The sequence below is a fragment of the Acanthaster planci genome, linkage group LG12, assembly GCF_054643075.1.
Source record: "Acanthaster planci isolate LZ-2023a linkage group LG12, COTS_SCS, whole genome shotgun sequence".
Lineage (NCBI taxonomy): Eukaryota > Metazoa > Echinodermata > Asteroidea > Valvatida > Acanthasteridae > Acanthaster > Acanthaster planci.
The window spans coordinates 14,613,641-14,637,199 of record NC_141788.1 but is presented as its reverse complement, the minus strand read 5'-3'; the positions used below and the strand labels follow the sequence as shown (position 1 = coordinate 14,637,199).

The following is a 23,559-nucleotide window of genomic DNA, read 5'->3' as shown; positions in this document are numbered from 1 at the left end:
AAATGTTGTCCATTCATTAGGCCATTTTTGCTTGGTGTAGGGTGCTTCTGAGTGTGACTTTTGATTCAGTAACCAAGTTGCTGTGCATGTCAAATTCTTCTTAGTTTTAAAGATAATCACTTGCTTTTATTGCGGCATATCTGTGTACAAATAATTTTTATGAATTTGCACGTGTGGCCTTTGACAGAAATGGCAAGTTTCTTTTGCTGTCCAGTGTACATCCTATGCAAATGTGTATAGAGATGTATTTTTTATTGGTTTTTCGGAGGGAGTATTAATAGATTAGACCTTGTCAACTCTAAAAGCGCCCTCACTGATAACTCACCTTGCGGGAGACCCATCCTCGTCGTCAACTGGTAAGCGTACCTCCTCTGGTCTTGATTCCAATCGTCGATTCGCATTAGAGCGGGTCCGGCTGTCCAAGTCCAGATCGAGAGGCACGGGTGTAAAGAAAGCGGGATCCCTGCCGTAAAGAAATAGTGCTGCGTCAAAACAATGCCAACAATCCTGTTTGAATTCCTATAAAAAGCGCTCAATTTGCTCTTCACAATGGCAAAATAAAATAGTTGTAATACAGCGTCTTTTAATTGAACAAAGCAGCAAGAAGAGTTATCATCGTTTCAGTAGTTGGCAACTTTATCCCTGCGGCCTTTTGTAATAGAGGGAGCAGAATACTATGTTGATGTAGAGTATAATTATTGTTGGTTAAAAACGTGTTCTTCGAACTAAATGCGCGGTTCTTTCCTTCTCCTTTATGGCGTTGCTACAATGTACAAAAAAAGCTGTAGCAGGCAGGGAGTTCCAGTTGTGTCTTTGCTGAGTGCGTATACATCGCCGCTTCCACCGGTACCGACGCTACCCTCAGACCGCCAGACCGATCGAAGGAACATCATACCGCCTGCACTTTGTCATAACTGGATGAAACAAGCCGTTCGATACCTAAACGTAATAAGTGTGCTCTCTTTCCCAAGACGCAGGCTCCGGTCAATCAATTACAGTTTCTGAATGTTATCAGACTGATTGTGTTCAACAGTGCTTCCGAAGAGTTTGGAAACTTGACTCAAACCCCGCAAATTCTATGAAGCGAAACGACTATAGAAATACAGAAAATCAAAGTGTTTGGTTTAAGAAACTGAGTCCCAAAGGAATAAAACATCAGAAGATAAAGGCAATGTCAAATCACTCTTAGCATCGAAGTGCCGTAACTTTTTAAACATGAACTGAAATTGCCTATATATGCATTGTTACAAACCGCAGTGCCGTGGAAGTGTTACACCAGGCATGATGTGTGTGCACTTCAGAATGAGGTCAATTTCTTGAACACCCTTGGCGAGGTTCACAGGAGGTGGCAAAACGCTCACATTCCCCAATAGTCGAGGGTCGGAGCAGTAAAGGCGTTGTGCTTCACGAGGCGGCCATTCCCCATACCAATGTGTAATTTGAGGCAAGATATGGGACGGAGAGAACCCCCCCCCTTTGTGTTGGTCATTGTTTCATCGGAATCTCAGGAATTCTTTGAAGACTTCTAGGGGAATGTGTTAGGTAACAATAATGTATAGGGATTGGACAGGTAAGGGGCTACCCCTCCGTCCCATATCTTGCCTGGTATACCCTGTGTCGTCTTTCTGACTTTCTCAGTCACACGCAGCCGGGGCGGAAGTCAGATCATCTTTTTTTTCAATTCCGCCACGCGGGGTCGCAGCAAAAAAGATAACTCCCGCGAGTATGTTGCCTGAATCCCCCGTGTGTTTACACCTCGAGCAGGTGGGTTCGCAGGTGTTGCTATCTTTATTCTCTTCCTCTTTTCTTTGCACGATGTGTCGTCGTAGATGGATGGGTGTGAATTGCGCATGGGGAAGAGGCTCGATCATAGGCGGAAATGGGAATTTTCTTCAACGGACGCGAGTCAGCGTGAATTTATGGTCTTCACGAGGGTCGTGTGCTGTTGTCGATGTTTGTTGTCGTCGCTTTCCATCATTCTTGATACCACCACAGACGGGAAGGAATTATTTCATTCATTAGTATCTGTGCATCCAATAACATTTTAAAATATTTATATTTAATTTTTGTGAAAAAAGACAAGTATCTTTGCGCGACATTAAATTTGGTTTAAGCAAATTTACTTAGTTCTATGATGCGTTCATGAGGAATCTTCCAATTCATTTTGAAGTTTTTAAGCTCTTTTTCTCAGCGTAGTAGGCCTATATTTTGGTGCTAAATGGTGGAATTATTATTTTCTTATTTCAGTTTTAATTTTCAAACCACTTATAATGGACCCAAATCACATTATTTTTCTTGTTATATCGTATGGTAAGAATGCGTCTAACAGGCTAAAATGACTTGACGTTTTGAAAGCTTGAAAACGCACCAGAAGCATTCAGCGTTAGATGAGGTGCAGAACTGTGTAAACCCTTAGGATATAAAGTGATGAGTTGAAGGAATATGTTCTGTAAACCGAATCCAACCATGTCAAACGTATAATGGAACAAGTGCCTGGAAGATTCTCACCGGTCTATAAGTTTTTCATAACTATTTGGGGGCTATGCTTGCATTACAAATTTGCTTCCTTCCCCTAAAGGAAAGACACAAATGCCACTTGCCGTGAAACCTGAAGAGTCAAGACGGATGCAAAGAGGTACCCGGGAGCCTTCGATTCGCAGCCGTAATTTTATCCCAACGGACTTAATTTTGTCCAGACGCTATCCGCGACTCATATTTTCCCCCTTTTCACCAGACGTACCGTAGATTCACATACCGCAAGGTCGCTAATTACCGAAGACCCCGCCTCAAGGGATCGCACATCGAACAGAATAAATTTGGAATTATGAAGTTTAGCCTCGTGGGATAACAGGTCGTCCTCAGATACTGTTTGTCGATTTCGAGACTTCTACATGTGTATAGCGTTATGTCCAAGCCAATGTGGCTAATATTTGAAGTTTCCAGACGACTTGTACCCTCAACAAATTGTGGGAAAAGGAGATCACCCGATCCAAATACCTTACATTGTTATTAAACTGTACAAGGCTTCTAAAGCAAAATGCAATCATTCAAAAGGTGCAGGTAATATATTATTATGTGATAGGGTTGCCACTCTGGTGAGCCGGGCTCAAATTGATAACGGGTCGAGAATAGACTCATTCAGTGATAAAAAACTTCAAATGAGCTACAAATTTGGATAGGAAAGTAAATGAATTTTCAAAGCTGAGAAAGAGAGCTGAGGAAATAAATAAGCTGCCGCGATAAAGGTAACTGGTGTACCATTCAGGATTCGGAACCATGGACAACGTCCAACGTCCATCCCTTAGCTAAATGTATATTACATAATGCTGGTGAAGCTGTTACTCAGTATAAGTGCCTATTATGATGCACAACCTGCAGGCTTTGTACTGTTGCAGCTTGCTGTAAATGCCTCGTTTGTAATCTGCAAAGGGTAGTCGAATCAGGCGACGAGATCAATCACAGAACAATTTTTTTCTGCCACTGGCTCAAATGATCTCCGACAGCCAAGAAAAACTACGTGAGCGCTACAAAAGCAATGTTGTCTACGTTTCCGTTTCACGCAAACACCGGGTACATTCAAGTAGCTTCCACTAGGCAACCCTTATGACCTGAAGATGGTCAGGTGTGTGTGCTGCGTGGTCAAACAAGCAAGACGGTCGGGACACGTGGTCACACCTGAGTCAACTCGTGGAAGCTACTCAAACACGCCGCACTCATTAATAAGGCACTAGCACTCACTATTAACCCGTTTAACGTTTTAACGAATCTAGAATGTGTTTTTGGACTGCATGTATTTACCACTTTTAAATGTGTTCCAGCACCAGCCTGTGTGACAAATCACCCTTATTGTGGTGCTTAGGGATATCCAATAAGGACTATAAATAGGGTTCATTCCCGTAAACTCTCACCAAAAGCAGCCCACGCTTCTGGATCGATACCTTTGAAGTTTTCGTGAAATATCGACACAGCTAGGGGGGACGTAGCTTTCCAAAACAAAAAATTATCTTTCCATTGCTCACCTGCCGGGTGCTCGTCGCTTCTTGACGCAGTATTTGCAAAAGAAAATCACCCCGATGACCAGGGCCAGACCCCCGGCCACTCCTGTAACTAAGATGACGATGGTGAGGTAAGGGTTCATCTTGAGGATATCTGTGGGTGAGCTGGATTCACCCTGGAAAAGACAGAGGGAAGAAAGGTCAGGCTCCCGCACAAAATGGTTGATCAACGATAATTAAAATGGAGCTTCACGAGTAAGTATCCCCCATTGTCTGTTGACGGCATTTTAGTGGCAGTTTTACCCTTGACGTGGCTTTTGACAAATCCACCATACTCAGTGCTCTTCTGGAACTAATGAGAAAGAATAGCACATGCTTACTGGGTGAGACTAGCGCCAATGACCTTACTACTGCAAACTCCATAAACTCTCCATCATCGAGTTTATCTATTGTGATGTGATATACACATAGCAACGGTTAATACATTTGACCACTTTTGATGGAAAGGCAAAATATTCCCCATCCCCTCCAGTATTAGGTAGTGTCTGAATGCTGTGTCTAGGGGTAGGTCTAGGTTGGCATACGCCGACAGTAGACATAACAGTAAGTCTGGAGACCCGTGCAGAGTTTGCTAATTTCTAAGACACAATCCAAACCGATAATTCATTTTTTATCCTTTATTCTGTAAGTGCAGGTCGCACCAAACGCTGTTGCGCTGTCGCAGGTCGTACGTGCGACATATATCTCGTACCTACGACTTATATCTTGTACATACGAATGATCGGTAGGTATACGGCATATAAGTAGCACATGTGAGTGATATTTTGTACGTGTACGGCATATAAGTAGCACATGCGAGTGGTATCTTGTACGTATTTGTAAACGGCATTTAGGCCTAAGTAGCATGTACGAGATACAAGTCGTACGTACAAGAGGAGAAATTCGTATGTATGAGGGAATAGAAATTTTTTTACCATATCCCTACACAGCTTCGTAGACGATAGCAAATTTTAGTTGAGATGTTGTAGGCCTATGTAATGATTGCACCATCACATTGTGACTTGATTTTGCAGGGCATGTCGTTGCGCCATGATGAGTATTCTCCAGATGATGAAGCAGGCTTGAAGTCTCAACCACAGACACGAACTGAGACTACTTTGACTGTTGATAACAGGGCCTAATGACGTGCCGTATTGTTGAAAGCAAGACCAATTAATCACTTCATCGAGGCTTATTATCAGTGAAAAGAACTCGGCAGAGAGTACAAAGACGAAAATCATTTATATTACACAGCACCTGCTTATTACAAGGCCTGGGGAATATGTAGGCTATAATTTTAGAATGAATCCTTGTAAACAATTTTTTTAATACAAAGGCTGGTGCTCACAGATAATACATTACAGCCAAATTTATTTTAAGGGATGATGGAAGCGGTTTTTTTCTGAAGTCTCACACAATTTTTTAATATAAAAGTAGGTTAGTGCACACATGTATTACAGCCAGTTATTTCAGATGATACCAGAAAATGTAGTGTTTTCTCTACAACTCTCCTGCAACACGGTTTAAAATACCAACTGCCCACAATTTTCAGCAGTTCTTGGGAAAATGTGATCAAATCTTTTGCCAAATGAACCATGAACTACGGCAAGAAAAACAAATATCTAACACTGCCAATATTTCTCATTAATGTTTTGCTTGAGTCATTTGTCAGTGTGATGTTGTCATACTGGGTCAGTGGTACTTTCCTCTCACCTTCAGCATCTCGGGTTCGAATCCAACAAGCCACATTTTGTGGATGGGCTTGTCATAAATCCTGCTCAATCACATTGGGTTTTTTTCTGAAAATCAACCCTCTGGGTGTACTTACTTGTCCTTGAATTAATTATTCTGATTATCAGCGAGAATTATTTTGTAAAGGTAAATTCATATAAGAGTTTAGTTGAGGTGGAGCACCCCCCCCTCCCCGGTTCACGAATTTCCACGGCCGGGCCGTAGTTTTAATCCCAATCTCCAGTACAGATTTCCGCCATTGGTTTTTAGTTGTGTGAGCATTCGGTTAGGCCTACCTACGCATACCTTTCCTGCTCATGTCAGGAGTACGATTTCTTTTTTGTGCAAACAAACGTAAGTTTTGATTATTCAAATGCCGTTCAAACAGGAGTGAAACGTGTGCTTTTTCTTGGTTCCCAAACGACAACTTCGTCTTTGAAAACACGCCACAGCAGCGTAAACAGAGGTTAAAGTGTAGTTGCCATCGATTTTTGTTGGAAATAACTTTTTGGCAACTTTATTCTCTTTTACAATGTATGAAAACTATTGACGCCTCTACTGGGTTAACTGTATTGCAGAGTGCATCATTCTTTTAAATATTTAAAATCATCAGCGCTTTCCTGGACATCTGAGGGCGCTGTTGCTATGATGTCGTCTGGGAAGGCATGGTTCAATGTAGACGTTTTTCTATTCAACTTGTGGACCCAGAATTTACTCAATGAAAACATTTCTGAGAAAGGCTTGATTGTTTTTTATTTGTTTCTTGTTATGTACTTGCAAAGCAATGGATCACCAAAGGAGAGAACATTCAGGCCGTCGAAATCTTTAAAATTGCAAGCGTTTTTTGTGCACAAACCAATGTATGCCTAAATTAGAAATTTTCTTCCTCGGGTGAATTACAGCTTTGGAAATACTCTGCATAACAATTAAAAGGCAGAAACCCCATTTGAATTGGTACACAAAAACTGCAAAGGAGATTAATTGAGACACAACTAAGGTGCATTTTCAGGCTGACATTTAGAAAATTTCATTGCCGCTACCCTTTAACCTCCACGTTTGGAGATCTACAAGAACTAACCCGTCCCATCATCGAAGATACAAGACTGTACCCCCCCAAGCGTAAACATACCCCCCTCCCTTGTTGCCTAGCGAGAGAACAAATTAAGGGCTTAAATCTTACTGTCATATGACGTTGACGTTTGACTGATGTAGTCAGCGCTGGCTCTTGGAGGATTTGATCAAATGTAAGGTTCAAGAGCAACAGGCGTTCTTAATGTTAAAGACTATACTGTATCGACCTAAAAGGAAAATAAAGTCACATGACTATCTGAAGGTATTACAAATTTATGGTAGCAGGATGATTTTGACCTGAATTTTTGCGTTATTCTGTCTACATTTCCATGTAAAAGCAGTAATATATTTTGCAACTTACAATTCTTCTAAATTGATTTTTGTATAGGCCTATGCCTAATACAACGATTAACGAAACCCAACTTGGGTTAGCTCTACGATGACATTACACCAGCAAAGTGAAATAAAATGGTAAATGTTCGAAATCAGCCCTCAGAACACTGCAAAGAAAAACTGTAGAATCCAATTGGATATGAATGAACGCTACGCACATGCGTGAACTCTGCAAAATTGGATGGGAAAAAACCAGACTAACAAGTAAAGGTCCTCTTAAAGTTCATGGCATAATTAACAACCAAAAGGCAGAAACGCCATTTGCATTAACCAGTAAAGGTCTTCTTAAAGTTCATGGCTCTTTAACGGATAGGAGCTTGTCACGCACGTCCATATTCAACAGTCATGCTTGTCAACATTAAAAATGGATGCATTCTCGCAGTTTTCTGAGCCATTTAAAAATAAGTTATCCTATTATGCACCTCTGGTTGTCACTCTTAATGCCGCAGTGGGTGTCTAATTGACAATTCCCATCTCAATTCCCATACATAATACCCACGTAACCAGCCAGGTTTAATTTTACACTTCCTGCTCCCGCTCTCCGGCACAAAACGGAGTAGTTTCTCAAGCGCAAATGAAAGAGTTGCAGCCAGCAATGTCAAAGCTTTATTGTTTCGCGACTGCGATTAAATAAATTGCCTTCGGCGGCTACGGCTATCAATTAACAAGACACAATTACTGAGGACTGCTACCCACGAGTAAAGGCATGAAACTGCCGTCCAAGTTTGCGTCCTTGTTTGATGTTGGTCCCCGTACCGACGTCGAACCGGAACGATCCGTGGGGCCGGACCAGAGGATGAAAAAAGTATCAGTCCAATTCGGAAAGTCTCTGATTTCGGTGATCGAAATAAAGTTACCGAGAGTATAAGCTCTCATGCCTATGTGGTTAACAGGATGAATCTAAGACTGAACCTTTCTTAATATCTTTCCCAGAGCCATATGAATCCCTCTAAAAGATGAATTATATTTCAAAGATGAGCAGGATTTAATTATTGCAATAAACGGAAGATAATTCATATCTTGGGGAACGTAAAAGCAGAATAAAAGAATTCATCGAATCTAAACCCCTGACACCTAGACCTCCAACAACACTGGCTTAATTTACTAAATGCATGGAGGCAATTCGATTTTGCAACAGACTAATCTGGGGAGACGCCATTACAATGAAGGCGTCACACCTACGTGCGCGTGCTTAAACTTGACACGCGTGTGCATTTAGGAAAGTTAAAACGCTTTATTGGATGGCTGCGCAATACCACCGCAGTGGAAGCTCATTACTGGCGCCTGATCCTCATTTGAAAACCAAAGGCGCATCGCTAACAAAATTTCCCCGGTATGGCCTTTAAAGTGTTATACTAAAAAAAATGCGGGGGGGGGGGAGTTCAGCACACTTGAGGAAGAGAAAGAAACACACAGCACAAACTTTTGTCCCCTTTTTTATGCAAACAACAAACGAACAAACAAAAAACACAAATAAACGAACAGCAAAAATCCTGACAAGGAAGCTTAAGATTTGCAAATTTACTCTTACGTATTCGGACTAAATGCGAGAGCGCAGGCAAGTGTGTGGGTTGTATTTTCCAAGAGAAATCGTTGGGCCTCGCTCGTAAAAGAACCTCCCTTATTTGTGTATGGAGCTTAAATGAGAGCCCCAAATCACGCATTTTTTATGTATTAAAAGTCCCTGTTCACTTTTGGAGGAAAAACAGTATCATGTTCGATGCAACTTTCTAGTGGTCTATATTATATGACATCCCCTGTCGGTTATTTGCTTAAAAAGTGCACTTTCCCATTTTTCTGTCGAATAACGGTGCTGCAGCTTCTATGCCATTTGGGGGGGATGTTCATTAAAGGGATCTTCTTTGGACCCAAAAGTTGGTCACAGAAGATACTTTTGAGAAAGCCTTGCTTTCGTTTACCGAAACAACAAAGACTAACAAAAGAAAATAAAAATGTCAGCATTTTTTCCCACATTCCTGCAAATTTTGGTTCTGAAATAATTGTAACATGTGACTTCTTTCAAGAATGGAATTACACTGTTCGTGGGTATGCAAAATTTCGTCACATAAAAATCCAAAACCAGAACTCGCCTTTAAACTTGCAGATGAAATTAAAAACGGGGCTGTATAGGTCAGAGCGGTGCGTTTAGCAGGACCGCATTTAAAATTGAGCATTACAGTGCATGGGCATGGGCCCTACACTTGGAGGCAAAACCAAAAAAAAAAAAAAAAAAATCTGCTACCAGATCATGTTTCACTAATCACGCGTTCTGGTGATGGCGGTTGAGCCTATTTGTTGTCGGCCGGCCCCAAAGTCAAGATTCCTCAGTGTGACCTTCTGCCCCAAGGAATGTAGCCCCCAACGCGCTCAGGCCTGTAATGAAGACTTCATTCTCCAAGACATCCAATCTTGTCTTGTCTCATTCGGGGTTCTATTTCAAGACCTTTTTCCTCTTTGTCTCTCTGTCTCTATCTCTTTCTCTCTCGATTTTGTCCTTTTACTACTTCTCAGCTTGCATTGCCGGAGAGTTTTAATATAATCTCCCTTAAATTCCTCAGTTTGTGATGTCCGCTGGCCAAGGCTGACACACGAAGCGCCTCAATGTCGTGTTGAGTAGGTGGAGAGCGCGCACTGGTGGGATTTTTTTCTTCAGGTTAATGAGTATCGTAGCTCTTGAAGTTGCTATTAAGAGCTTTTCACGCAAGCCATGCCCCCCCCCAGGAAAACAATTAAAAATGAAGTTGGGCTTGAGAAAATTAGGATTTCTCTCTCATCAGGATTACGCGCACTTTCGATGTGCTGGGTACAAGTATTTGGTTGTCCAAATAATTCTAATTAATAATGTGAAATAAAAGTGTGATGCACATCTTATAAAAAGGTCATTTTTGCTTGTTTTCTGTATACATATTATGCATAAGGTTTGTACATAACTTACATAAGATCCTCCAGACGCTTTATATATACATTATATAGCAAAATTGCATTTTGTCAGTTAACATTTTATCGCATTTGATTAACAGGCATTACCGAATAACAAGAATTGATACTTTTGTAATGAAATTTGAAATCAAAATTTATTCTCCCTCAAACGTAGAGTGCTCTACTAAGCGATGCACACTTGTATACAATTCCAAAAAAGAATGTTAAATAGAAGAGTTGATATCTTTTCCAGAAAATATCGGCAACGCGTAGAAGCTTGAGGCCACCAAGAATCAAATCACCATAATGCTAACGTCACGAAAGGTTCATTATTATTTTTTTGTGGAGATCTAGAAAATGTAATTTGTATTCCACAGTGAATACTTAGAAAATAGCAGACTCTTTACCAGGTTGGCCTATTTTCACGTATTCATCTACACAGTTTTCATGAAAAAAGATACAGCTGAATAGATGTTATGCCTTACTGGTGTCTTGGTGGCTGATCTTTGTTATTTTAATATCGTTACAATGAATGCACTAAAAGGTTTACACGACTGTAGCCCTGAGAAGAAAAAAACGCCCTCTAATGTGACGTCATACGCATAAAGTGAATTAGGCATAATCGCGTTCCTGCACTAAACGAGGGAGGAACCGGTTGTAATCTCATCCGACAGAAGCGGTAGAAACCTCTGCATTGCCATTTATGGATACCGACGATTAAAAAACAAGTACAGTTTACGATAATAGGGTGAACTTATTTTTCAAGGCAGAATGGTATCCCACTCGTGGAGTTGAAACGAAGACACATCTTTACATGATGGAAACGTGTATAAGACCTCTCAGGGGGGTATAACTTTGAAGTCCTTGGACAGATAGGACATTTTCTGATGTTCAAGTGTTTGCTAGTTTCACCTTTTTATACAAGGAATAAACAATGCTGATGGACCCCATGGACAGTGAAGAAAAAGGCAAATGGTATGTACTGTCAGGCAAAAAATTACCCTCCGAAACTTGATCACTTCTGCTCCTAGAGGGTGAAGAGTTTCATTCTCCGGGAGCAAAGGAATTGAATTATCATCCATAAGTGAATAGCGGAAATTTAACAACTTAATTCACGCGCGACCAGCGGCCCAAAGAGAAAAAAACGCCATCGTGCTCCTTGAAGATTTCTCGACTCGATTTATATTACCTAACACTGCATTCCCACGATGGCAAAAGCTACACACGGGGATGGACGATAATGCTGTAGTCCATGTAATTCAATACCACGTGTCGAGCTTAATGACAAACGAAGCTCATACTGGTTTAAGCGTCGACTCTTCAAATTACTGAGAAAATAATTGCGATCCATGATAAGTTTACAGAAGAACTTTCTTTTTAACTTTCAAGTTGATTCACGTGATTCAAAGGCAAAGCTTTTTCAATGTGGATTTTTGAAAATCCCGTTCAAAAGAAACCCACGCGGACCAGTCCCTCCTCCGCCCAAAACACTTCTTGTAAGAACAATGATTAGTGAAAGAAAAACAACAAAAGCTGAAAATTGTTCTCCAACATAAACTGCAAAGGTTACGAGCTCTTAGGGGCTAGCCTTACACAGATCCCCGAGCAGGCTGAAATATCATATCTGTTACTCTCCAAGCCGACTACAATAACTCACGCGCGATCGGTATGTAAGCTACCCAAAGGAATCTCTTTTGTATCTTTGCAGTGAGAAGTCATCTGTCGTCCGGTGCCCCCCCACCCGACATCCGAGAGATCTTTGTGAAAAAGGATTTTCTTTATTTTTCTGTGGTAAAGTCAGTTGACCAAGAAAAAGGCCCAACATAATGCGAAATGCGACACTTTGAATTCTGCACCCAGATCGATTTCTGCGCTTCCTTGGAAAAAATCTGTTTCCATACTCTTTATTCTTTCACAGGAGTGTAGGTCCTATCATAACAACGCCATTAACGTAAGTTTGAAACCACATAAAAACACCGAATTCGTAGACTACGCCGCCGACAGCATAATGTAATGTATGCGTTTTGCCGCTGAAGTAAGCACACACTTTTTTACGTCTGGCCAACGTTGTTACAGAAAGATTCGCGTAGATCTACATGCAATAGTCATCAGATGAGCTAAATCGGTATCAAATATAAAAACATAATGTCCATTTCACGTGATTTCGAAGAAGAGATACAATCGTTGGAGGCAACCCACTTTTTCACCGAGAAGCCGCCAAGCCTGACCAATAGTGCTCCCGCCTGTTTGCTTGTGAATGGAGGAAGTAGACGCCTACGCATGGCCTTTGGACCCTCTTATTCCCACAGCCGCCGAACGGACTTTTTCTGAAAGCTGCACTGAAGGATTTTCCCTAAGGATATCAATTTTCTCTCCAGGGTTATGGTGTCCTCTCTTTGTGAACATTCAGTGTATCAATCAGTAGAAGAAGACCTTGAAGATGTACATAGGCCTAATAGATATTGCAGTGGTAGGCAGTTCGCCAGGATTACCGTGCATATAATCAAGGCTCTGAAGTTGTGGGCGAAAGCGTCCAAGGGCGTTTACATAAAACCCCGCAGACTTATCTGACAGCTTCCAACGCTTCCACTGATGAAACTGTTGCTGCATTATACCCACAAGCAGCCACATAATGTCGTAAAAACCATGGATTGTAATTAGAAATAGACAGGACGGTTACCAAGTGACCCAAAATCACGCCCCCTCCTACGTCGCAGTCAAAGTGTTCCGTCTTCAATTCAGTGTTTCATGGGACACGTAACTCTACCCAACTTTGGCCCAATCTCCACTACCTGCAGTATTTACAAGAGCGTTCCCATAAGTTGTCAAAAACTTGGATGAATCAACCCTCTATGTGGTTATACCAAATACGGGTATGCCCCAATTTGGCTCTGGGAAAATTCGAATAGGTCGAAAAATACTCAATCCGTTTGTCCTAAAGGTTGGCGATTAATCTTCTGGTTGTGCATGCATGCGTGAAAAGTTGATGTCACAAGGCTGGGTTATCATGTTACTACTATGTTGTTGAAGTTGTAGGCCTATTGAAAAAAGACATCCGTCCATAGAGCCTGAAAGTAAAAGGTCACACAGCGAGCTTCCGGAACCCTCGCGCGGTCTGCCTGTGGGGAATTTATATTGGGCCGTCCTATCACGTTCGATAATTTTTGGAAGAATAATTCCTGACTTAAACCACCCCATGAAACACTCATGTTGGAATTTTACCTTCGTCTTCCTTTATATTTAGGATTCCATTAACGAATTCCATTAATGACCTTTCACGTCCGACGATATCGTACATAGGTCTCCTTGCACGTTTGTTTTCACTCCCTGTACTTTCGTAAAAACGAGATTGTACAACGGTGCAAAGATCTACCCACCTGCAGTCAATGGGATCCAGATTCTGTTGAGCTGACATCACGCAGTAGTTGTCAGCAAAGCTTAGATAAAATATTAGAATCTTTCGTAAAAGTAGAATATTGCTTTAAGTTTATTACCTTACAAATTATAGAAGAGTGTCAAATATTTTGATCTGTTTTTATTTCAGCTTTTACTGACACACTGCCATAAAATTTCACACTGTAAATGTTCATCTGCGTACGAGACTGTTGCATTGCACTGTTCTTCGTGCATTTTAGATTTTCGGAAGTGATGAGTCAATTTTTGGCAGGATATTTCTTCTTTAAGTCAGGTGAGTTTTCAGTTTCTATAAATTTATATACCAGCAAATATTTTCCAAATCCCCTTTTCTAGGTTGGATTTTTTAAGAAGTAACTGAACAAAAAAAAACAAATTCTAAAATATTTGCACGTAATTTCCCCATCCAAGGGTTCCGGAAGCGCGGGGTAAGCTTTTGGGCTCTATTGGGTTCTGTCTGGGAAAGCTATAATCTTGGCATTTTGTTACCCAGCAACCTAGCATTTGGTTGGTTTTGAAGCCCCGTTTTGTACTTTGAATTACAAAACCGTGCCAAAATCAGGGATAGTTTTCGAACTGTTACTAATTATAATTTTACCAATGCTCTCATTCGGTACCTGCTGCCAATTCAGATTGAAATTTGATTGCTTTTTAACGCGAGTGTCGATATATTAGTGGTACCATTTCAATTTGTGTGGCGTTACAAGTGTTATTCATTACATCCTGAGTAATGTTTCAATGCAGAGTCAACATCGTGGTCGGTCTTCGGGAAAACTGATCCCGTGATTTGAGGATCATTTTGAGGGTGGACGAGCTTTCTTGGAGAAATTGCAATTCTAATGCGCCCAACCAGCGGTGATTTTTACGGAAATATGGAAAGTGCAAAAGACAAACGGGAACAAGGAAATATGATCCGAACGGTACTGGTCAGGTTACCTCATCTACAGATATTCCTGACGTCAGCATTCACGTGAATGATTTCAAGGCTCCCCACTTAACGGTTGGGACCAATGTCGTAAGTTGTGCTTGTCTTGCAACGTATAAAAGAAAAATTCCAATTCGAAATGGGCAATGACTGCCTAAAAACAAACAAAAAAACAAACAAATAAATAAACCAAACAAGAGAGGCAAAACAAAACAAAGTTAAACCAAAATTCCCCTGCCGAACTGTTTCCTTGCATATTAAAATCCAGACGGATGCGTTTAGATACTTTGCTATGTGAGAAATGATCAGTCTTCGGGAAGAAAGGATACCAAAGCATTTTAGTAGTATGTTTCCTCAGGCTGTTTTCCCATTGGTATGAGGAACTATATTGCCAAGACTGCAGCTTTGAATGTCTTTATTATTGTAATTGTCCTTGAAGTGGGCATCAAGCTTTTTTCCTTGCAGTTTGCATTTTTTACACTGTAAGTGCCCCACACGAGCACTGTATTCACCCTGGACTGCAAGATAACTTTCAAAATGTATTTACAGATTGTCAGGAAAACTGTCCTTGCTAAAAGCTGGGAAACTGAAGCTCAGTTAAGCACCATCTGTTGTGTTTTCATTTAATAAAAGCGATGTGTGTAGTAAAACAAACAGGGCAAAAACGGGAAGTGTTGTTTTTTCCTCACTTTGAAGTTCCACTTATTTCAAAACAATACTGCAAATGTTAAGGGTCGCGGGAACTCCAGAAGGGATTAAAACTGAGCTGGCATTTGTTGCTAGCTTTCCCAGTGATTATAGCTTATGTTACTGTCACTAGACTCCACATGCTGCGCGGTTGCAAGTTTCCGCACCTTGGAGACATCGCCGTGGGGCTTTGTGATTGGCATTTGAATGACAGCGACTTGAAATGACGTCGGTTAGATCAAACAGCCGGACCCAATGCTCGTATTTCAGGCAATGTTGGCAAAATGCCAAGCATCCATTGTCAACGTGTTACACCTGGTTCCTGAACTTACCTCATTGGTTCCTCCTTGCGCCTCCATTGTCAATGTTGCGAGAAAAAAGAGACTATGGCGTCACACTCCTGAAACGAATTGAGAAATCAGCAAATTGTATACTAAACCTGACACATGGTTTGAAGTCACAATATTCATTTCAAGCAGAGATTTCAATATGCCACGCCTTAAGATGTGTTGTTCACAACGAACGTTGCATGGTTTCGGGCGCGGTGACCATGAACTACGATGTAAAACAAACAGGTATGAAAACGAAAATGAAAGATAAAACCATGCAACCATCATTGGTTATAATTATATTTAAGACGTTTTTCAATTACGGTAAAAACTGCGTCTTGAATGGATAAATGAGTGTATTTCTTAGTATTAAAGTGAAATCGCATAAACAAACGTATTTCAACTTTTTCAACAAACATCGGTTTTTATATTGTGTCAAGAATTGCATTGTTTGGTGGAGAAGGATCATAATCATCTGCTTAATACGCAGAATTACCTTTCACGTCCCATGCGTAAAGCACTACGATGTTTAATAGTGTAAGGTTTACTAACATTAACCGGGTGTATATTAAGGGTATACATATGAATATATGAAGTCTCACATTCCAAACTGTAATTTACTCAAACGTACTGTTTTTTTAAACCGCATTTAGTTTTAACCCTCATTACAATCTGGGTTAAGAGATTCAGCTCGACGATATCAGTCTCGATCAATATGCGCCTCCCCGCATGTCACGGGTGCTTGCCTGACATTATTCCATGTTCTCGCTTTTGTGCTATGCTAAAGCAAACGCAGTATTCGGTTTCACTCCTGGACCCCTTGACTTATAATTCTGCCTGCACTGTGGAGGCCTTGGGGACTTCCCGCACGACACCCAGCCAACTGATGTCTGACAATGTGTGTTTCTTCAAGATGTATTTTTGCGTTGGGGAGATGTTAATTTATATAACGGGTTTTGCCCTTACCCAGCGTATAATTATATTGATATCTATCCCGCTGCTTCACCAGATTCGGACCGGCCAGCCGGCCAGCCGACCCCGGCAAGCTCGGTGGTCGGGTAGGTAAGACGTCTGCTCTAGTAAGTAGGAGGTCGTGGGTTCGAGTCCACCCGATTAAGCTTGTGCATTTTTCGCAAGCTCTCGGACAGGCACTGAGCATACAGTGTTCATCAATATTACACGTCAGGTAAGGGCAAACCCTTTATATAAATTAACATCTTCCCAACGCAAAAATATATCTTGAAAATAGTTCGCGGTACCCGCTGCTTCACCTGACTGGGACCAGCCAGCCGACCCCGGCAAGCTCGGTGGTCAAGTGGTTAAGACGTCTGCACTAGTAAGCAGGAGGTCGTGGGTTAGAGTCCAACCCGAGTAAGCTTGTGATTTTTTTTTCGCAAGCCCTCGGACAAACACTGAGAATTAAGTGTTTACCAATATAATTATATACGTTGGGTAAGGGCAAAACCCGTTATATCAATTAATGTGTGTTTCATTCAGTTGGTGTAAACGGTTCCTCCCTTACATTGTAGAGCAAATGCCCAAGTGCACTTTTAGCAGACATGTCCACCATTCCAAGGCAAACTGTTCCCGTACTCTCGGAGCCTGTCGTCATCTGTATTTGCCCAGTCGGGTCAAGAGTCGGTTTACTGTCTTCCGCACTCCCCTTGGCTATAACTCGGATCAAGAGGAAAGTGCAAGATCAAATGCTGGGCAAACAGTCTCCCCCAGTCTCTGTCCTTGGATTTGACATCCTATCGCTTGGTTACCTTGAGCTCACAATCTCCACGATTTGAAAGATTGAAAAGTCCATTCCCTCAGCATGAGTGATCAATTCCTTCCAAGGAAGTTCACAATGGTTTCACCATCTTGGTCACTTCATTCTAGGGCAGGTTGTAGCTTTTCACGAGCCTGCACTTTATTTTAATATTTGTGAACTTTTAAGTGAGTGGTTTTTAGCCTTTTCGGTGAATTTCACCAAACTGTACTACAGTTAAGCATTACAGACGTACTCAGGAGGGAAGCCTTTTTTACCACGTTTCCTCAATTTTCCGTTGTTATAATATGATATCTCAAAATCCAGGGGTTAGGGTTATAAGGGCGTGCCAAGACTGGCTTCTAGTGCGTAATTTTACAAATTTAATTCAACCAATACAACCGTTCGAAGCACCAGAAACTGGGAGAAAACGATAAAATCACAAAGGACTTTCACAACTCCACCAGGTCGTTAACCTCTAGAATAATAACCCTATTCAAGATTCTGTCATTATCAAGAACTGCATCAATCGAGGCATATTGTTTTTCAAAGGCAGAGTCAGTGACCGGCCACAGATATATGTAGCCTATTAACAGTTAATTTTGCATGCCAAATGTAAGCCAGAAGACAGTAATATTGCATGCAGCATGTGGGTTACCTCGGTGGTCTTTCAAAACAATCGGCGCATATTCGGCGCCATACGTACATATTCGAGTTAGACATTCCCGCCAACGTTGTGTAAGAAAATCTACGCAATTTTTATCCCACTGTGCACGTGCTTTTTTATGTAGAAACTTTTTAATTGTTACTATTTTTGTTTCTTGAACATCAGATTTATGTGTTATTGTTATTATTATACCATAATTATATATCGCCTAATCCCCATGGGCTCTAATTAAGGCACTTTACAGTATATAACAAAAAAACGACACTCATATGAATACGTTAAAAATACAGCTACAAATTGAGATAATGCAATAAAAAGGTACGTTTAGGAACAATTAAAATGTGAAATATTTGTTATTTGTTATTGATCTTGTTATCGCCAGCAATAAAGATTTAGATTCCAATTGATTATGTTACCTTAAGAATGTCTCCTAACCCAGCGTTGAATATTAAACTGTTTAGCCAATAGTGACTTAGAAGGTGCATTTTTGTGTGTCACGTGATACAATCTTGCGGCATACATGTACATGGCCGCTATATTCATTTCACATACATATGCATGCATTGAAATAGACTTAATACCAGTCCTTCATTGTTGGAGTTTCATAGCATTGTGCTTCTTATATCTCGGGACTTAAGAGTACATACCACCGTATACACTTGTATGTAACTTTGTATTTATCATGCGAAGACTTTGTACACAAGTGTGCGGTAATATCTTTGGAGTATTTTTAGAAGTATTAAATTTTGTAATTTCAGGTAGACGCTGTAACCTCAGAAAAATGCTGTAGCCCTAGATATCTGCAACTCCACAGCGTATGCCATGTGTGCATAAATCCCACATACGGCTCGTATTAAAGTTATTATTTTGTTTTCTCAAATGTGTACTCAACCTAAGTATAAATTTGATAAGTTTTGACGTGAAATTCTTATTTAATGTGGCGTACTCTAATATTCATTCGCCATTCTTCATACGTTCTTTTCGGTTTTCACCACATCAGCTTTGAGATGCATGCAATAAACAGGGGATAGACACAGCAACATCTTATCTTATGCATCTTTATTCCTGGCGTATACACCGGAAGACAGATCTGGTACCCAGGCAGCGAATCAACAGAGCTGGAACGATGTGACTGTCTTGGGCAACTTCAAGATCAGGTGACAGCATGACATTCTTAAAGACCATTTCCACTGACATATGCGCGTAACGGTCCTTGATGATAATCCTTGATTGCAGAAAAAAACTTTCGAATTGAGACACCTCCTTTGTCTTTCCTGCACAGAAATGTGTATTTTTTCCATAATATGGTATACTTTGTGATGCCATTCATGTTATTGGAGGGTTGGATACACCTGGTCCAATCCAACCTCTGTTGTATGTATTCCTTCAGTGAAATTGAAAGATGGAATTACGGATCTGAAATGACACTGTGCATGCTCCTTTCCTATTCAAAGGTCGAAGTAAATTGGAAATAATTTGCAATGAAGCGAATCATAGTTCACGTGATCAGCGATGGCGCCGCCACAAGGCTTTTTCCTCAAGGAAGGACAATATCATCATACATGTGACAGGAGAGACAGAGAGTTCAGAACATCATATCCACTACAATCAAAAGAATTTTCAAGACCTTCTTGCACAATCATTCAGAATAGCTAGAAGGTACTTCGTGTGAACAGGTTGCAGCAAACTACAACTAAACACGGTATGCACAATAAACATAACCACGACACACTGCAAAGACTGGGGTGTTAAATTTAACACCCCTGGTATTGTTTGAGGACTACGCCAACTCTTTTCACTGGTATTAAACATTTTGGTGTTATTTGTGTTACTTTTAACACTCTCCAATGCACTGTAACACTTATAGGTGTGCAAAGTAACATCAGAGGTTTTAAAGTAACACCCTATGGTGTGGTCATCTGATAACACCAAAAGTGTTGATTTTAACACCAGAAGTTTTTGCAGTACATAAGGAATCTACATGTAAGATTTCTTCCAGAGCTTCTCCCGCAGTTACTTAACAGTATTATTCAGAGCATCCGCTGACTACTTAAATACGAAGATTCTGTACCGATCACAACCTTGGTGTTTTTTGTAATGCGATGAGGACGGGCTGCAATTCTGTTCGTTTCTCTCAAGCGTTTCAACTAAGAAGCCTGTCGACAAAATGCAGCTTGCCTCTGTGATCGTTGTTTTTCAGCAAATCGGTCTTTATTCACGCAACGAGAACTGAGAGGTGTTTTCAAAATATTTCTCCAGCCTACACAAACATTCATTTTGCACTGCATTGTCAGCAAGTGTTTTCTCTGGCAATGTTGTTTGTTATTATTGGTGATTACAAGAAATAAAGTCCGGTTGCCTGGTGATGGAACTCATATTCATACAACATTAACACTGATTTGTTAATAACATGCTACAATGTAGTGTGTGTTACGTTAATGCCAAAACAAACCATGTAATCTACTGAGGCTCTTGAAGCACCCGTTATATTTGTAATATAAAGTTAAAAAGTTACAGTTGCTCATGGGTTTTTCCAACAATTCCTTCTCCGAATTAAGCGACTATGGCAACCCATTACGACAATCATGCTCGACACCAAGCTACACATTACTATCAAAAAGCAATTTCCAAGGAAGATGAACATGAAACTGAACCAGATTGACACAGACTCGTTTTTATTACTGGATTATTGATTAGTATGTAGAATTCTGGGGCCTCCACAAACCGAACCCTGCTCGCGACCACTTAGTCGAAATTGCAAAGAGCGACCCTTTTTTTCTTTCTCCCTCTTGCTCAGGGCTTCTCATATTCCCCAAATCCTTTGTCTCCGGTTGCCACAATGGCGTTGCTATGGTGCTTCCATTGACGTCATCACGCCTTCACCTGACGGCTCTCCCCGACGATTCGAGGTGACAAGTGGAGGGAGCCCACGCGAAAGATCAAGGGCGAAATCCACATTTAATTGTGTGGAAGATTCCCCTGCTTCATACTCTGGCAAGACGAGTTCGTCGAAGCGGCACCAGGCATCGCACGCACTGATGCACCCCCATGTGTCACAGGGGTTCATTTCTGTGATATTGTTGCAGGCTTATTAAACAGAGATCTCTCTGAACCCCAACAGTTCGGAAATTTGACTTAAAATTCAATTTGTGTGAGAGAGCGTGGATTTTCTTACAAACTTGACAAAGGCATACCTTCGTCTCTCGCAATATTACTGCAAGCTGCGCTACATATTTGCAGGAAGGGTTTACTTTTACACGTCTAACAGTCCTCATGGATTATCCTGACTACAATTATCAAATAGTCTAAGCATTGTAACTAGTTCTGGCTCTTTCTGTTGAAAGATCCCATATCCAGAAGACTGCTTTCAACAGCGTGTGACAGACGACGAATTTTCCCGACGAAACCAATGCTAAAAAGGGAGCAACTCGGATGCTATAAAAAATTGGTTATTTGTTACAGGAAAAGAACGCAGGGATGCTGTCAAGGTGACCTCACACAAGAGTAATGTATTGTTCCTAGAAAGTGGATGGATATTTTTAACTGAGAACTCACGATCTGCCTCGCAAAGCGTAGTGTTTGCAGGTGGCCTAAAATTGACAGCTGTGAACTTGTCGGTAGAAGATCGACAAAAATAACTTGGGAAGGAAGAGGATTAAACACAGATATTAAGAAATAAACTAAAATTTCTTTTTATAGTTACATAAAAATCTTATTTTGGACGCAGGTGTACTCTTTATAAACCCTGTTTTGAAAAAATTGGAACTGTCACATTTTCAATCAGTTGCTCCGGCAACATCTTTCTATTTATTCTGTGTCAATGGGTATATCAAATGAGAGCTTATAAACATAACACTGTTTAAGAAATAAATTAATAAATTAAACTTACTGTTGTGTGATAACTGGTATAAAAATATCTGCGACTTGAAGTGATCATTAAAAGGGGGAAATCCAAAGGCCCTTAGGGCTAACAATCCACTCTCCAGTAGTGAGACACCCACCTATCATGAAAACCTCGAGCCAGTTTCAGTTTAACTCACCACTGCCAAATAAAAGCTAATGGGACTTTTTATTATTGTGTTACCTCGCCCACCTTTGTCTTTTTCGCAATATTTCCTAGACATTCGAATGAGAGCGCAGAAAATTGAACCACAGTCTTCCACACCAATGGGGGGCTATATCACCCCATTTGATGGACCGGGGATGGGCCATAGGATTATTATCCATCCAGTTTATTGTGCCAAGCAATGATTAAATGTATATAATAACCCCATAGTGCGACAGAAGTAGTAAAAAATGTAACTACTATCAAAGTTGTTCTCAGAATGTTCAATGTCTAAAATACTTTGAAAATTCGTACAATCTGATTAAATGCTCGGATCCTACAAAGCCATTTTATTTGAGGGGGAGTTGCTGCGAGACACCAGTGACAATAGTCTATTCCAGGATAAACGTTTAGGTAAATATTCAAGCGTCCTTACAATAAACTCCCTCGTATAACCGGTAAAAATATAGCCCTGCACTACATTTTCAAGCACAACCGTCTAGTATAAGGTCTTTGGGCAGTGACGTTTCCACCAACCGGCTATCCCCCTCCCCACTTACTGACATCATTTAAGCCACTAGTAACAGACAACTTCACTACAGGTGGGACAAGACTTTGCCGATATTCGAACAAATCTACGGAGATTATAAGCTCATACCAAGACCCTTAACCAGAGGGGTCTGTATACGTGTCACGTTCATATGAAGTTCATCTTTCACAGTAGAATATATTGCATTACCATCTGATACTACCTTAGGAAAAATATACGTTAAGTGGTGTCTAGTGTGGCCATTTTGCTAACTAGGTTGACTTGGCGACATTATACTAAGTCAACTTTTCCTGCAAGACACATGGACTACAAATAACATATTTTTAACAATGGAGCTGGCAACGTTGAAATTTGCTGAATGCATGTTTAGATAATCACGACACATTACCTTCGGGCAGTCTTGGGGGTTGATGTGGATGGCACTTTCTGTGAAACGCGAGGTGGCATCGGTCACTGTGCGATTCAAACTTCACCACCGATTTCCGTTACATTTATCGTCAGCCCTTGGCCCAATGGCGTAGTCTTGTGAGTACCTCACCAGGAGGACCGGTTTTACTTGTTTCAAATCAGCCTGGAAGACGGATTACGTAGACTCAAAAGGCAGTAAGACACAAGTACGTCCAAGAAATTCTGGCTCGGCTTGACTCCCTTCAGTGTGCACACCGCATAGTGCATTCTCGTCACAGACAGCCGCCACGCGGCATATGAGTCCGCGTGTGATCAGCACCGATCTCTTCTCAGCAAGCTCGCTTCACCCACGCGTCATAAAGACCAGCGCGCGTGTAGCGCACTGCGTTAAGTAGTCACGCAGCCTCAGTCGCAGTCCTGTCACGCAATATATTCTTTGGTACCATGGTTATCCAATCGACACATGGTTAAGGCTTTGATATACAGCTTGGAAACTCACAACGTGGGAAATTCAGGATACCAATTATTTTCAGGTAGATAGGCCTGTTATTAAATTAACGCATCACGCTTCCTATTACATAATTGGGGGAAAGAACTTGCCAAAAATATTCATTGCGGTGATCCTCTTTCGCC

General features: G+C 41.0%; 1 pseudogene across 1 annotated transcript in view; it reads right to left on the bottom strand.

The window, feature by feature from the left end:
* The window catches only part of LOC110987265 (uncharacterized), a 40,551-nt pseudogene extending 17,234 nt beyond the window's left edge, over nucleotides 1-23,317 (bottom strand). Inside the window, exons 1-4 of the transcript XR_015427356.1 lie at nucleotides 22,907-23,317; nucleotides 15,507-15,574; nucleotides 4,020-4,171; nucleotides 326-463 (exon numbers count right to left, since the gene is read on the bottom strand). The product of XR_015427356.1 is annotated as an uncharacterized LOC110987265 (transcript). The remainder of the gene's footprint in view (nucleotides 1-325; nucleotides 464-4,019; nucleotides 4,172-15,506; nucleotides 15,575-22,906) is intronic.
* Between the last annotated feature and the right edge of the window lie 242 nt (nucleotides 23,318-23,559).